The sequence below is a fragment of the Mesoplodon mirus genome (assembly GCF_964341445.2).
Source record: "Mesoplodon mirus genome assembly, chromosome: 11".
NCBI classification, from domain to species: domain Eukaryota; kingdom Metazoa; phylum Chordata; class Mammalia; order Artiodactyla; family Ziphiidae; genus Mesoplodon; species Mesoplodon mirus.
Genome location: NC_138987.1, coordinates 80635518 through 80651580, shown reverse-complemented (window position 1 = coordinate 80651580; position 16063 = coordinate 80635518). Strand labels below are relative to the sequence as shown.

At 39.2% G+C, this 16063-nt stretch overlaps 1 protein-coding gene across 4 annotated transcripts in view; it reads left to right on the top strand.

Moving 5' to 3' along the window:
• STK38L (serine/threonine kinase 38 like) overlaps window positions 1-16063 on the top strand; it is an 83858-nt gene that overhangs the window by 38858 nt on the left and 28937 nt on the right. The window contains exon 1 of one of the 4 annotated variants that reach the window (XM_082635940.1): window positions 15370-15390. The exons of 2 other annotated variants lie outside the window; for them this stretch is intronic. The gene's annotated coding sequence lies outside the window, so the exon portion shown is untranslated. Of the gene's footprint in view, window positions 1-15369; window positions 15391-16012; window positions 16062-16063 lie in introns of those variants that run through there. One more of the 4 variants, XM_082635941.1, reaches the window with a different exon arrangement.

Below are 16063 nucleotides of genomic sequence, written 5' to 3'. Positions count from 1 at the left end.
ACCTCTGTGGGCTGAAAAGTGCAAGTTGATTCCCTTTTACTGTTCGTACCTGCACCCTCACACACTCTTAAATATTTTTTTCTTATAAAAATGGTGGTTTTCCCATTATGGAAAAATTAAAAAATTCAAAAAAAGATAAAGGACAAAATTTAAATCATCCATAATTTCATATATTTCACCCTAATTTACCCTCCTTTCCCCCCATATAGTTGAGTTCACATTTTACCTGAAGATAGAACATTGTATCCTGTTTACTTAACATTATTTTTCATGTTGTTAAATTTTGGGGGGAAGTTTTCTTCAGTATTATTTCTATGATATTTCATGCTATCACCATTCCATCAGTCATTTCACTTAGTTTTAAACATTTGTTTTATTTGCTGTTTTAAATAATGCTTTGGGGCTTCCCTGGTGGCGCAGTGGTTGGGAGTCCGCCTGCCGATGCGGGGGACACGGGTTCGTGCCCCGGTCTGGGAGGATCCCACATGCCGCGGAGCGGCTGGGCCCGTGAGCCATGGCCGCTGAGCCTGCGCGTCCAGAGCCTGTGTTCCGCAACGGGAGAGGCCACAGCAGTGAGAGGCCCACGTACCACCAAAAAAAAAAAAAAAAAAAAAAAATGCTTTGATTAAAAAAAAAAAAAACCTTCGAAGCTTTGCTGCAATTTTGATTCTTTTCTTAGCATAGATTCCTGAAGGTGAAATTATTTATGTCAAAAGATAAAGAAACAACTTTAAGGTTCTTGGTATAAATTGCCACATTCCCTGCCAGAAAGGATTAATCCCTACCAGTTAACATAAGCAGAGGGAATGTTATCATCAGGATGGTGACATAAGTCATTGCCAACTTCAGTCCCCCTCACAAGAGGACCAGTTATTGATTATCTATGGACCAGACACCATTGTAAAAATCCCAGAACCCAGGGGTGAGGTTGACTCACCCCTCGGGACTGCAGAGACTGAGAACAACCACATTAAAAGGGGGAAAGGAGCAGCCACCCTCTGAACGCATTGCTGCTCCCCCGGGCCAGCACAGTGCCACACCAAGAGGGTCCCCCTGAGACTGTGGTTTTTCCAGTGAGAAAAAGAGCCCAAGCTGGACATCCAGCTCCCCCAGTGATGCGGGACACTTCCTGGGAAGCCCACTTGGGTTTCACCTCACAGGAATCACTGGGGAAATCTGTAGGACTCAACCACTGGGAGACACTAGAGACAGAGAAGGTAGGTGGGGTTCACAGCAACCAGTGCTCAGATCTTGGTGGGCCACATTCCTGCTTACAGTGATGCCTGAGCAGAGATCCCAGTCAGTGGCTCTGTCCATCTGCAGAGGCAGGTTGGTGGCCCTGTCTGGCCAGGGAGCTCAGTTAACAACTCGGCCTGATTTAGGTCTCCAGCCAATGAGCAAACTGGGCGTGGAGCCTATTCCACAGTCCTACCCAGTCAGAGAAGCACGTTCACAGTCCTGCTTAACTGCTGAGCATAGCCTCTAGTCCTGTCTGACCAGGAAACCATGGTGACAGCTGTGGAGCCACCCTACTGCTCTGGTCTGCAGCAGAGCCCAGCCTAGGGCCCTGCCCAACTGTTGAACACAACCTGTGGCATTGCCTAGTCAGGGAGTCCAGCTACTGACCCTGCCCAGTTGCAGAGCATAGCCTGCAGCCCCACCTGTTAAGGGAGCCCGGATAGTGACCCTGACCATCTGAAAAGCACAGTCTGTAGCTCATCCAGCTGCAGGATACAGCCTCTCCCAACCAGTGAAACTGGCCGGTGACCTTGTCCAACAGTAGGGCACAGCCAATAACCTGCCCAATTGCGAAGCCCAGCCTGGGCCCCCCCCCCCTTAACATGGAGTCCAACCAGGAGCACCATCTGGTTAGGAGGCACAACCTGAGACCCCACCCAACCAGGAGCAACCACAGAGCCCAGGCCACAGCCCTTCCCATTCATGGAGTCCAACCTGCAGCACTGTGTTGCCAGGGAACACAGCCTGCCACCTCACCCCGCCAGAGGTGGTTGTGGAATCCAGCTGGGGGCCCCATCTGACCACGGGTACAGCCAGCAGTCCCACCGTGTGAGGGGGCCCTCCCAGCAGCTCTGCTTGGATGTAGAGTCCAGTCAGCAGTCTCACCCAACCACAGAGCCTAGCCAGCAGCACCGCCACATTCCGCAGAATATGGGCAGTGGCCTCAGCTAGCATCTGTGTTAGCCTGCATACAAGGGAGCCCTCAGAGGATTGTAAGTCGATTTCTTCATAGAAACTTTGCAGTTCAGGAGAGAGTAGGAGGATGATTTTCAAAATATTGAAAGAAAAAAGTTGTCAACCAAGAATACTATACCCAGTAAAGCTGTTTTTCACAGATGAAGGAAAGAAAAAGATTTCCTAAACAAACAAAAGGTGAGGGATTTCATCACCCCTAGACCTAACTTACAAGAAATGCTAAAGGGTGTTTTTCAAGCAGAAATTGAAAGATGTTAATTAAATGTTAAATAAAAACATCTGAATGTGTAAAACTTACTGGTAATGGTAAATATATGGTCAAAATCTGGTTCTTTGAAATTGTGACCCTAGTTTAAAAGTTTAAAACTTAGTTTAAAAGTTAAAAAACAAACGTATTAAATATAGCCATAACTACAATAGTTTGTTATTGGATACACACTATTGAAAAGATGTAAATTGTAACAGCAATAACCTAAAATGTGAGGGGCAGAGGATTAAATGTATAAAGTTTCTATATGCCATTGAAGTTAAGTTGTTATCACCGTAAAATAAGATGTTTTATGTAAGCCTTATGGTAACCACAAAGGAAAAACTTTCTGTGGTGGGTTCACGAAAGACTAAAGGAGTCAAAGCATACTGCCACGAAAAGTCATCATTCACAAAACAAGGTAGCAAGAGAGGAAGCAAAGAACAAAGGATCTACAAAATGGTCAGAAAACAAAAAGGCAATATTAAGTCTTAACCTATCAATAATTACTTTAAGCATAATTGGATTAAATTCTTAATCAGAAGGCATAGAAAGGCTGAATGAATAAAAAAAGAAGATCCAATAATGTGCTGCCTACAAGGCACTCACTTTTTTTTTTTTTTTTTTGCTTTATAACAAATTAAATCAGTTATACATATACATATGTTCCCATATCCCCTCCCTTTTGCGTCTCCCTCCCACCCTCCCTATCCCACCCCTCCAGGCGGTCACAAAGCACCGAGCTGATCTCCCTGTGCTATGCGGCTGCTTCCCACTAGCTATCTACCTTACGTTTGGTAGTGTATATATGTCCATGCCGCTCTTTCACTTTGTCACAGCTTACCCTTCTCCCTCCCCATATCCTCAAGTCCATTCTCTAGTAGGTCTGTGTCTTTATTCCTGTCTTACCCCTATGTTCTTCATGACATTTTTTTTTCTTAAATTCCATATATATGTGTCAGCATACAGTATTTGTCTTTCTCTTTCTGACTTACTTCACTCTGTATGACAGACTCTAGGTCCATCCACCTCATTACAAATAGCTCAATTTCATTTCTTTTTATGGCTGAGTAATATTCCATTTTATATATGTGCCACATCTTCTTTACCCATTCATCCGATGATGGACACTTAGGTTGTTTCCATCTCCGGGCTATTGTAAATAGGGCTGCTATGAACATTTTGGTACATGTCTCTTTTTGAATTATGGTTTTCTCAGGGTATATGCCCAGTAGTGGGATTGCTGGGTCATATGGTAGTTCTATTTGTAGTTTTTTAAGGAACCTCCATACCGTTCTCCATAGTGGCTGTACCAATTCACATTCCCACCAGCAGTGCAAGAGTGTTCCCTTTTTTCCACACCCTCTCCAGCATTTATTGTTTCTAGATTTTTTTGATGATGGCCATTCTGACTGGTGTGAGATGATATCTCATGGTAGTTTTGATTTGCATTTCTCTAATGAGTAAAGATGTTGAGCATCCTTTCATGTGTTTGTTGGCAGTCTGTATATCTTCTGTGGAGAAATGTCTATTTAGGTCTTCTGCCCATTTTTGGATTGGGTTGTTTGTTTTTTTGTTATTGAGCTGCCTGAGCTGCTTATAAATTTTGGAGATTAATCCTTTGTCAGTTGCTTCATTTGCAAATATTTTCTCCCATTCTGAGGGTTGTCTTTTGGTCTTGTTTATGGTTTCCTTTGCTGTGCAAAAGCTTTTAAGTTTCATTAGGTCCCATGTGTTTATTTTTGTCTTTATTTCCATTTCTCTAGGAGGTGGGTCCAAAAGGATCTTGCTGTGATTTATGTCATAGAGTGTTCTGCCTATGTTTTCCTCTAAGAGTTTGATAGTTTCTGGCCTTACATTTAAGTCTTTAATCCATTTTGAGCTTATTTTTGTGTATGGTGTTAGGGAGTAATCTAATCTCATACTTTTACATGTCCCTATCCAGTTTTCCCAGCACCACTTATTGAAGAGACTGTCCTTTCTCCACTGTACATTCCTGCCTCCTTTATCAAAGATATGGTGACCATATGTCCGTGGGTTTATCTCTGGGCTTTCTATCCTGTTCCATTGATCTATCTTTCTGTTTTTGTGCCAGTACCATACTGTCTTGATTACTGTAGCTTTGTAGTATAGTCTGAAGTCAGGGAGCCTGATTCCTCCAGCTCCATTTTTCGTTCTCAAGATTGCTTTGGCTATTCGGGGTCTTTTGTGTTTCCATACAAATTGTGAAATTTTTTGCTCTAGTTCTGTGAAAAATGCCAGTGGTAGTTTGATAGGGATTGCATTGAATCTGTAGATTGCTTTGGGTAGTAGAGTCATTTTCACAGTGTTGATTCTTCCAATCCAAGAACATGGTACATCTCTCCATCTATTTGTATCATCTTTAATTTCTTTCATCAGTGTCTTATAATTTTCTGCATACAGGTCTTTTGTCTCCTTAGGTAGGTTTATTCCTAGATATTTTATTCTTTTTGTTGCAATGGTAAATGGGAGTGTTTCCTTGATTTCACTTTCAGATTTTTCATCATTAGTATATAGGAATGCCAGAGATTTCTGTGCATTAATTTTGTATCCGGCAACTTTACCAAATTCATTGATTAGCTCTAGTAGTTTTCTCGTAGCATCTTTAGGATTCTCTATGTATAGTATCATGTCATCTGCAAACAGAAGGCACTCACTTTTAAGAACACACATAGACTGAGAGTGAAGGGATGGAAAAAGTTATTTCAAGCAAATGGTAACGAAAAGAAAGCAGGGGGAGCTATAGTTATATCAGACAAAATAGACTTTAAGCTTAAAATAGTCAAGAGAGACAAGAAGGTCATTATATAATGATAAAGGGGTCAATTCATCAAGAAGATAGAACAACTGTAAATAATTGTGCATCCAACATCAGAGCACCAAAATATATAAAGCAAATACTAACAATTAAAAGGGGAAATAGACAGCCATACAATAATAATTGAGGACTTGAATACCCCCCTCAATAATGGATAGATCATTCAGACAGAGAATCAATAAGGAAACAGCAGATTTGAATTAGACCAAATAGATCTAACAGGCAAAATCGGAACATTCCATCCCATTGCGGCAGAATGCGTATATTTTTCTTAAGTGAACATGGAACATTTTCTAGGAGAGATCATGTGTTAGGCTACAAGACAAGTCTCAACAAATTCAAGAAGATAAAGATTACATCAAGTATCTTTTCTGACCACAACAGTATGAAACTAGAAATAATAACAGGAGGAAAGCTGGAAAATTTACAAATACATGAAATTAAATAACACAGCCATGAACAACTAATGAATCAAAGAAGAAATCAAAAGAGAAATTTTAAAAATGTGAAACAGTTGAAAATGAAAACACAGCAAACCAAAACTTGTAGGATGTAGCAAAAGCTTCTAAGAGGGAAGTTTATAGTGATAAATGAAAGCATACATTAAGAAAAAGGAAAGCTCTCAAATAAGCAATGTAACTTTACACCTCAAGGAACTAGAAAAAGAACAAGCTAAGCCCAAAGTTAGTAGAAGGAAGCAAATAATAAAGATCAAAGCAGAAATGAGTGAAATAGAGAATAGGAAAACAATAGAAAAGATGAATAAAACTAAGAGTTGATTCTTTGAAAAAACAAAATTGAGAAACCTTTAGCTAGACTAACCGAGAAAAAAAGAGGACCCAAATAAATAAAATTATAAATGAAAGAGGAGATATTACCCTGATACCACAGAAATACAAAGGATCATAAGAGACTACTATGAACAATTACATGCCAACAAATTAGGCAACCTAGAAGAAATCAATTCCTGGAAACATATAACCTACCAAGAATGAATCCTGAAGAAACAGAAAATCTGAACAAACCAGTAATGAGCAAGGAGATTGAATCAGTAATCAAAAATCTCCCAAATTAATATCCAAAATACACAAGGGACTCATACAACTCAGTAGCAAATTTAACAATCCAATAAAAAAAAAATGGGCAAAAGATCTGAAAAAACATTTTTCCAAAGAAGATATTCAGATGGCCAACAGTTACATGAAAAGGTGCTCAACATCACAAATCATCAGAGAAATGCAAATCAAAATGAGATATCACTCTATACTGGTTATAAAGGGTATTATCAAAAAGACAAGAGGTAAGTGTTATTGAGGATGTGGACAAATGGGAACTCTTGTACACTACTGGTGGGAATGTAAATTGGTACAGCCACTATGGAAAACAGTATGGAGGTTCCTCAAAAAATTAAAAATACAACTACCATATTGTCTGGCAATTCTACTTCTGGTATCTATCCAAAGGAAATAAAGTTACTTTCAGAGACACTGCTGCACCCACATGTTATAATAGCCAAGACATGGAAACAATCTAACTGCCCATTAATGGATGAATGGATAAAGAAAATGGTACACACACACACACACACACGCACACACACACCCCTCACTGGAATATTATTCAACCATGAAAATGGAAATCTAGCCATTTGTGACAACACGCATGGACCTTGGGGGCATTATGCTAAGTGAAATAAGTCAAACAGAGAAAGACAAATACTGTATGATCTCACTTAAATGTGGAATATAAAAAAATGAAACTCATAGAAACAGAGAGCAGCTTGGTGGTTGCAGTGTGCCAGAGGTGAGGATGGGGTGGAGAGGGGGAGTAGGTGAAGGTGGTCAAAGTGTACAAACTTCCAGTTTTGTTTTGTTTTTTCTTCATGGAAAGGCATTTTATTTTAATTATAGCAGTGTGTACATGTCAATCCCAAACTCCCAATCTATCCCTCCCCCTCCCCCTTCCCCCCCCCCGTAACCATAAGTACTTCTCTAAGTCTGTGAGTCTGTTTCTGTTTTGTAAGTTCATTTGTATCATTTTTTTTAAGATTCCACATTAAGATTCTGCATATAAGCGATATCATATGACATTTGTCTTTCTCTGTCTGACTTCACTTACAAACTTCCAGTTTTAAGATGAATAAGTTCTGGAGATATAATGTACAACATGGTGGCTATAGTTAACAATATTATACTGTTACTTGAAAGTTGAAAGTATTTGTAAGTATTGTATATTTAAAAGTTGCTAGGAGAGTGGATTTTAAAAGTTCTCACTAGACACACAAAAAATTGTAACTATATGAGGTGATGGATGTGTTAACTAACCTTATTATGATAATTGCTTCTGAATATATACACATATGAAATCATTACATTGTACATCTCAAAGTTACACAATCTTATATATAAATTATATCTCAATAAAGCTAGAAAAACATATACTTGAACACAGATGATGTGTAGAAAGATGTCTGATGATAGACTGGACCCCACCAAGAAGGTTTTCCCCAAAATTGTGGCTACTTTCAGGTAGGGAATATATTGCATTATTTTAAAGTTTCCATGTCTGTGATTTATTGGTAAAATTGAATATTTTTCACATGTTTGTTAGCTACTTTTACTTATATATATTTGTCAATCAGTATTAGCCACTTACTAGTAAGGTTTTTATTGTCTCTTTACAACTTTAATGTTATAAAAGCTGTTATAAACTTTATGTTTTAAGAAATATAATTTGTTATTTTAACATGGGTATAAGGTATTTTTAACATAAGCGTTTAATATATATTGTTACTTTGCAATTTCGCTTAAAATACTATCCTTTAATCTTGTTTGACATACATATATGTATATTCCAAATTTTTCTGTAATGATTCCTAGCAGTATTTTCATTGTGATGATTTCCTTTTAAGACAGTTCTTTTCCTTTAAAAGATCAGTTATTCATCTTATTTTCTCGAAGTTTAATTTTTCCTTTTACTTTTATTTGCCATTCTTTTCCATCCTTTTCTTTCCCTTCCCTTTCTTTTTCCTTCCTTTCTGTTTTTTCCTTTAGTTTTTATGTTCACCCTTTTGAACCACTTGAAATTTATTTTGATCTTTGGAGTGAAATGAACATCTGACTTGCTTTTTTTCCCAAATAGATAACCAGTTGTCCCAACACATTAATTGAATAATTCTTCCCTTCCTTCCACGATCTATGATGAGATTTCTTCATTAAAAGGCCACCAGGTTTTTTTTGTTTGTTTGTTTTCTTTTGTTTTGTTTTGGATCAAGGTTATTCCAGGGATTTTATGAATGTTGTTCTCCGTCTCCTCCTCGTTGCTACTTCTGTGAACAGGATTATTTTTCCATTTCTAAATGTCTATCTTTAAAACTAACCTTTTAAAGCATAAATTTTAACCTTCAAATTGAACACTTTATTTAGAAAATCATTGTCTTACTTTCAGTGACCCATATTCTTTATAACAGAGGCGAAAAACAGAAAACTCATGTTGTTGGGTATTGGAAGTAGATGGGAGCATGACCATCTGACAAGGCGCAGGGAGGGGTAGTTCTCTTGGCGCATTCATTGTTTTTGTTCATCTTACTCCTCCACCTCCTAATTGAGAGCCACAGCTTAAGTCTGGGAGCCCAGAAGGCTCCAGATCACTCGTAACCCCTCACTCCCTCTCACGCTCTCTCGCTCTCCAAGAACTTCTCTAGGCTACTAACTTCATGTGTAAATTCTATAATTTCTACATATATGAATTCTATATGTAAATAAAATACTAATAAATAAGGATATATTTTTATAGTTATAATCTATTAATCCTTGTTTTCTTCCCGTGTTATTTTTGTTGTTTTGCTTCTGCATAATTCTCCATTACAAATAGCTTTGAAGTCCTCACTCTGGTCCTCCCTTACTCTCCCCCTCCCTCCTTCCCCCTATGCCCCCCACTTCTTGCCTTGCAAATTGTGTTTTTTTTTCCTCTTTTAGTCTAAAGAAGGCAAGTATGTTCCTGTGTGTGTTTATGAGGGTACCAGTTAATAGAACTTGATCTAAAATTCTTTTAGGGATGCCTCTATTATCTAAAAGTTTTGTTTGTTTGTTTTGCCATTCTGGTGCTAAATTATCAGCATCTAAGTTGTTCGGCATTTCAGCTGAGGTAGTTTAGTTTTTATTTATTTATTTAAAAAAATTTTTAAATAAATTTATTTATTTATTTATTTATTTATTTTGGGCTGTGTTGGGTCTTCGTTGCTGTGCACGGGCTTTCTCTAGTTGTGGCGAGTGGGGGCTACTCTTCGTTGCAGTGCGCGGGCTTCTCATTGCGGTGGCTTCTCTTGTTGCGGAGCACGGGCTCTAGGCACACGGGCTTCAGTAGCTGTGGCTCCTGGGCTCTAGAGCGCAGGCTCAGTAGTTGTGGTGCACGGGCTTACTTGCTCCGTGGCATGTGGGATCTTCCTGGACCAGGGCTCGAACCCATGTCCCCTGCATTGGCAGGCCACTGCACCACCAGGGAAGCCCCAGTTTATTTTTTTAAGTTCACTATGACTTGGTAGATTGAGCTGAGCATCTTCTGCAGGCAAGATCTAATGCATTACTAGACAGCTAGAGCGATAGAAAATTTAATTTTGTAAATATATTTAAGAATAGATGGCTTCTTTCTGAATATTTTTGAGAAGAATGGGGTACTACCTTACCTAAACATTAAGATCTGTAAACAGGCCAGTCTTTAGATAAAATTACTACTACTTTGTTTGGCAAATTTAATTCAGTTTAATTTAGCTTAATTGTTTACATTTCATAAACACTTTCCCTTCTCAAGTTAAAAAAAATGTGCAGAGGGATTTTTAGTAATTATTCGTGTCAACATACTTAAATAGTCTGCTATTAGCAGTATTACTGTAGCTAAGCTTTTGGGAGCTCAACCTTTGAACTATATTTTGGTCAGCAGGGAAAAATGCCTCTTTGTAAAACAGGTTTGAAAATAAAAATGATAATGTTGATTTCAGCACCACTGTGCCATCACCACCAGGCTTATGACACATAGAAAGCAAGGACAACCGTCTGTATAATCGCTCCTCTGGACTAGTGAACAGGACACACAGCAAATGGAGAGAGTCACATTAACTAATGAAAAACAAAAACAAAAGCTCTTGGCACTAAACACAGTAAATAGATTATAAGTAGAGTGGATGTCTGTTGTCTCAGGAGAATTACTCCATCTTGTAAGAGGAGTGATTAGTTTTTCTCTGGAGCACCTTCTGCTGTCCTAGTCATAGCCCCAAATCACTACTAACTTCTAGTAAGACTTCTACCGAAAGCTTTTGTTGTTGTTTTTTGTTTTTTTGTACTTCAAGTCTTTCTATTTAGAAAACTGATAAGTACTTTTTGGTACATTTCTTTCTCCACTAAAAGCACTCTAAATTTTCAAATCAAGTAAGTTTTAAGACTAGAAGAGATAGAGAATATCCACTAGAGAATAAATTTACAAACTGACTTACTAGGATAGCAGCTCAAGGAAGGAAGAATGTGCAGGAGGATTGGGTAAGGAAGGGAAGAAAATTCATCATTTTTGTGCATTTAATATGAGCCAGGTGTGTTTAAAATATTTTCTCATTTATATATTGATTTATCAAACACATGACATTTCTCTGTGCTAGGCACCGTTCTAAGTCCTTTATAAATATTAACTTCCATAATTCTTGTAAGTCTTGCATTAACATAATAAGCATGTACACAAGTTGGCCATCATTCTCTTTATTTTAGTCAACAGGAAACTGAAGCACAGAACGTTTAAGTAGTTTGCCTAAACTGACACAGCCAGTGAGTGTCTGAGCCAAAATTCAGACCTAGCAATCTGGGCCTTCATCACTGGGCTCTGCCATCATTGGGGCATCACATCAACTCTCTAAGGCTGGCGTGGTTTATATCCATTTTAGAGACATGGATCCTGTGTCTGGTGAGATAACTCAGGATCAGCCTTGAACTTATGTTCTTTCCCCACCGTTAGCTCTTCTTATACTTCCTATTCTTACTAATGATATCAACATTTACCCAGTCATCCAGATCTGAAATTGGATGATAGATTTCAGTGTTTTCAGTTGAGTATCTGAGCCCTTCTTTTAATCTCTTCTGCTGCTGTGTGAAATTGGGCCCTTATTATTCTGCACTAAAACAGGATTGGAATCTCAGATGCTTACGGAAGCAGGCAGGTAACGCAAGGAGCGAAGGAGGCTGGGCCTGAGGGATGGAGGTTGGTGGACTCTGGCAGGAGGCGGGCTTGCAAGGGGCCTGCTGCTTCTGTCCTTGCTGCCTATGTGCAGGCAGGAATATGGGTTCAAATTTGACAGACTTGATTTTTGGAGAGGAACCGGAAATCTGGATTTTTACGTGAAATCTTCTAATTTCTGAATCATAGTGCAAGTCACACGCAATATGGCTGCAGACCACCAGTTTGTAACCCCTGAGTATTTACTACTGAGTCCCCTCACCTGACTTACACTCCTCCAGTCTAGTCTCCTCCCAGCCTTCTTGCCATCTTCCCTGTGCTGGCGTAACCTATCCGAAGTGCCAATCAGATAGAATTTTAGGGGTGGTTAGGCGGATTAAAAATATTAAAACATGTAACGTTTTTAGATAAGTTCTTGTACTGGGGTACGCACTCAATGAATGTTCTTTATTGGCTGTTAGTTCTTCACTTAATTAAAAGCCTTAAATGACTCCCATTTATACTCAGGATAATTTTTTAACATGGCATAAAAGGTATTTTATCATGATTCCTAGCTGACTTTCCACCTTCATCTTTGGCTGTTTCACCAAATGTATACTCAAGCCCTTCTCTACACTCAGGTGTGTCCGTTGATTTCATGCCCTTTCACCTCTTCCTCTTCTGCCCTGGCCGTCTGACTTGTGAACTCTTATCCTTCCCAACCCACCAACAAGATTCAATTCAGGCATCTCCTCCTCTCTTACACCTCTGAGTACACTTTTCCTTGAGTTTCCCTTGTGTCCCCGTAGGATTGTGAACTCCCTAAGGGCAGGGACTGTATTTTATCAGTCTTAGTACTTTGTGCAGTGCTGGAAGGTAGTGTATATCTGCAATAAATGTTGGTTGGAAATGATACAACTAGTACAAGTTAGTGCTGGGACTTGAACTCTCTCTCACCTGACTGTGAATTTCTTGCTCTTCAGACTGTACCTCATAGAGGAAAGAAGCTGTGGCTGCTCTGTTACCATTAGGGACCCAGCGGACACAGTGTCCAACCTGAGGACCTGTTGCAGCCTAGTTGCCACTATGGTGGCAACTAATGATGAATCTAGGAAAATTTTTATACTCTAAGGCATTAATGATACTCTGAAATACAGTATGAGGAAACTAAGGTGAAATCATCGGTTAAATAGTGTTTTACCAGTCAGGTAAAGCAGCTCTGTTTTCCTATTTTAGAAGTGTGATGGCAAATGCTCAGAGACACTACATGTATTTATAGATGGCCTGAGTGCCAGATTTGTTATCTCCTTTCCCCAGGCTTGATAAACACGAAAGAATGCTGGACTCAACGATTGGTAGAGTCTCCATTAATGAATAGGGGAGTCTGGAGAAAACACATGAACAGGAAATCCAGGGGCACCTAGTGTTGTTTTTATCAGTCCAGGAATTCTAGACTTGCAAATTGTATCCTGTTCTTTTTCTGGCTAAAGAAAGGGCTTTAGTAAAAGACAAAGAACAGTGTGAAATCCATTAGAGGAATAAATCTGCAGTATAATAAGTACCAGTCATCCAGATCATTCTTTTTAATAATTTGGTCACTTCTGTTCTTAGTTATGTTCAATTTGAATTTTATAAAGCCTATTTGTGTCTGGTTAGAGAGTAATAGTTTTTTCTTGTTTTTTTAAGCTAATCTCTAAAAGATGTTATTCAGTCAAGACTAAGGGTGGGATTTTTGGCTTTTTCTGTAGTTGTATCTCTCAAGTAGGATTTGTCTCTATGAAGGTTAACATAACAGTAAGTGATTCTGTAGTTTTTAATCCAAAGGAAATTATTAGATATGGGACATATATAATTTAATATCCATTAAATTTGAGTTCAGTTACTCACCGTCATTTACAGAATGCCGACTGTGTGCTCAGCACTTTGCCAGGTGCTGTAATACTTTGGTTACAAAGATGAATAGACATAGGTTTTGCTCTGATTTGGTTTTTAAACAAGGCTTGCACACTTGCATGTATGTATAACTAGAATGGAAAGACCATAGCGATGATGGTTAAATTATGTAGTGTTTGGAAGTTGTTTTTCATTACTCGATATCCACTTCTGAATCTTGGAGTTATAAACTCATTACGTCTTTATATGGGAGAAACCTGATCTTCTCTTTACCCCTCTTTTATAAAGACCTCAGATTCAAAAATCTTTATCTAAAACAATTTCATATTTATTTCTGTACTGTTAATGCAAACAATTTCTGTAGTTTGGAATTGTTTTCAATTTCCTAACTTTTTTTTAATGTTTCACAAAAATTTCCCCCAAAGTTTTTCTCAGTAGTATTTCTGCCCACTGCTAGCCACCGCACCCCCCCCCCCCGAGTTTTGCATCATCTGGGAAAGCCCAGTCAGTAGCAGGGCTTAATATTGGCCATCTCCTCTAGCCACTTTTAAGTGGGCAGAGGTGTCCTGGGCAGGATAGCAGTCGATCTTTTTTTTTTTTTTTTTTTTTTTTTTAAGATTCCACCTTATCCTTATGCCATTAAACAGTTAAATTGCATAACAGTTCTCTGTTTTGATGCCATGCTTACCAAGCAGTGTTCTTCAGTCTGTACATCCAGCTTGTCTACAAGGACGGAGCACATTTGCCCAGAGATACAAGTATCTGTTTCGTGTTCCTCAGTTTCTTATTGTGTGAAAAAGCAGATTGCCATTATGTCTTGTGTATCAGTCTCTTGTGAACTTTGTGAGGATAAAGGAGCTTCTAGAATTCCCTTGTCCTGGGACGCTGGCAGCTGAAGGCCAGACAGAGCAGAGCAGCGTGTCAGCTGCCTTCCAAGGCCACACCCTGAGTTCATCATACATCTTTCTTTCCAACTTCTACAAATATTACTGATGTGTTATTTTTTTGTGCTTTTTTCCAAGGGGCATGGTTTTGTTTGTTATTCTTTTCACCATTCACTTTTTGAAAGGAAACTATAGACAACTATAGTTGGGTCTTGACCTTTTTTCCTCCTGCAAATTGGCAAACCAATCTGAAAATTCTCTATCAGCTATAGATAACTCTGGACAAATCAGAAAGCACTCTCAAATTTCTAGGTATTAATTACTCTTTGTTGGAGTTTCTAAGTCCCCCTCCCCCAGATATTGAAAAAGAGTAGCAGGCACTTTTTTACCAGTGTTTAAAGATAACTGTCTATAAATTTAAATTTTATATGCCTAAAGAGGCTCCCTAGAATACTATTGCAAATGTATACCTAACCTTCTTTTGAGGATTCAGGATACGTATTAACATATTAATGATGCCGGGAAGTCTCGCAGTAAGAAACTTTGTATAATCTGGATTTCCTAAATATATTTGAATTCCTCCACTTCTAGTCCATCCTCCCAGCTCCCCCCTCCTCACCAAATCCGCAAATCCCAATTAGCAAACATGATTTGGGATGTTTGCTATATACAGTCCCATTCCCTCTTTTCCTTTCTTTGACTTTTCTGCATCTGATCCTGAAACATAAAACACGAACCCAGTTGAGATTTCCGAAGATGGTATGGCAGCATTGCCTTAGGTAGCATTCCAAGCTTAGTGCTTGAAAATCACTTGGCCAGAATAATTCTTGAGCTTATTTTTATTACTGTTTAAAAAATAATGCTCACTATTATTAAAGCACATTAAAAACTTAAACTAGATGCCTGAAATAATGTCTTACATTTGTATAATTTCTATGTTATATTATCTCAGATGGCCTTAGAGTAGGCCTGTGAACAAGGCAGAGCAAGCACCGTAATTCCTGTCTGGCCCGGAAAGTGGCGTGAGTTCAGAGCGTTCTGGTGATTTGAATAAGACCATGTGATCAGTTAGCAGCAGGACCTGGATTAGATCTCTAAATATCTGACTCCAAGGTTCAGTAAGTTTCGTTTTTCACAGTTGCCCACCTTTATAGGCAGTTTTTGCTAATTTTTTCAACTCTCCTCCCACACCACCCCCTCCCCCCGCCATTTGATAGGTGGACTCCTTCACTCATTAATGCCTACTGTGTGTCCAATACGGTGCTGTCAAGGTGAACGCTCAAAAATGATGCAGAAAAAGTTCTTGCCCAGAGGTGTTCCTAGTTTAGGGGGATAGGCAGGTGAAGTGACCAGCACCAGTCCTGGGAGTATTTGTTACAAATGGTAGAGAGCACACTTGAAAGAATGCCATTTGGCCCCTTCTGGTCCATCGATGTCTCTTCTGGCAGGGAACCTTAGAGAAGTCACTGCAGTAAGGCTTCAGACAAACTGGGCTGTAAAGGATCAGCAGGATGCCTGCAAATAGAGTGTAGGATGTAACTGGTTCAGGAATAGGTCATGTGAGGGCTTGGAGGCATGAAAGGGCCAAGTATGTTGGGAGAAGAGTGAGTGGTGAGGAAGGACAGCAGGTAAGGCCAGAAAGGCAAGTTGGAGATAGCACTTGGGTGGGGTTGGACTCTGCAGCTCACCAGCTGTGTGACTTGTCCAAGCTTCACTTCCTTTCTTTACCAGGCTGCTGTGAGGAAGAAACGCAGTCATGCCTAGGAGTGCCACTGCCTTAAATCCTCAGGC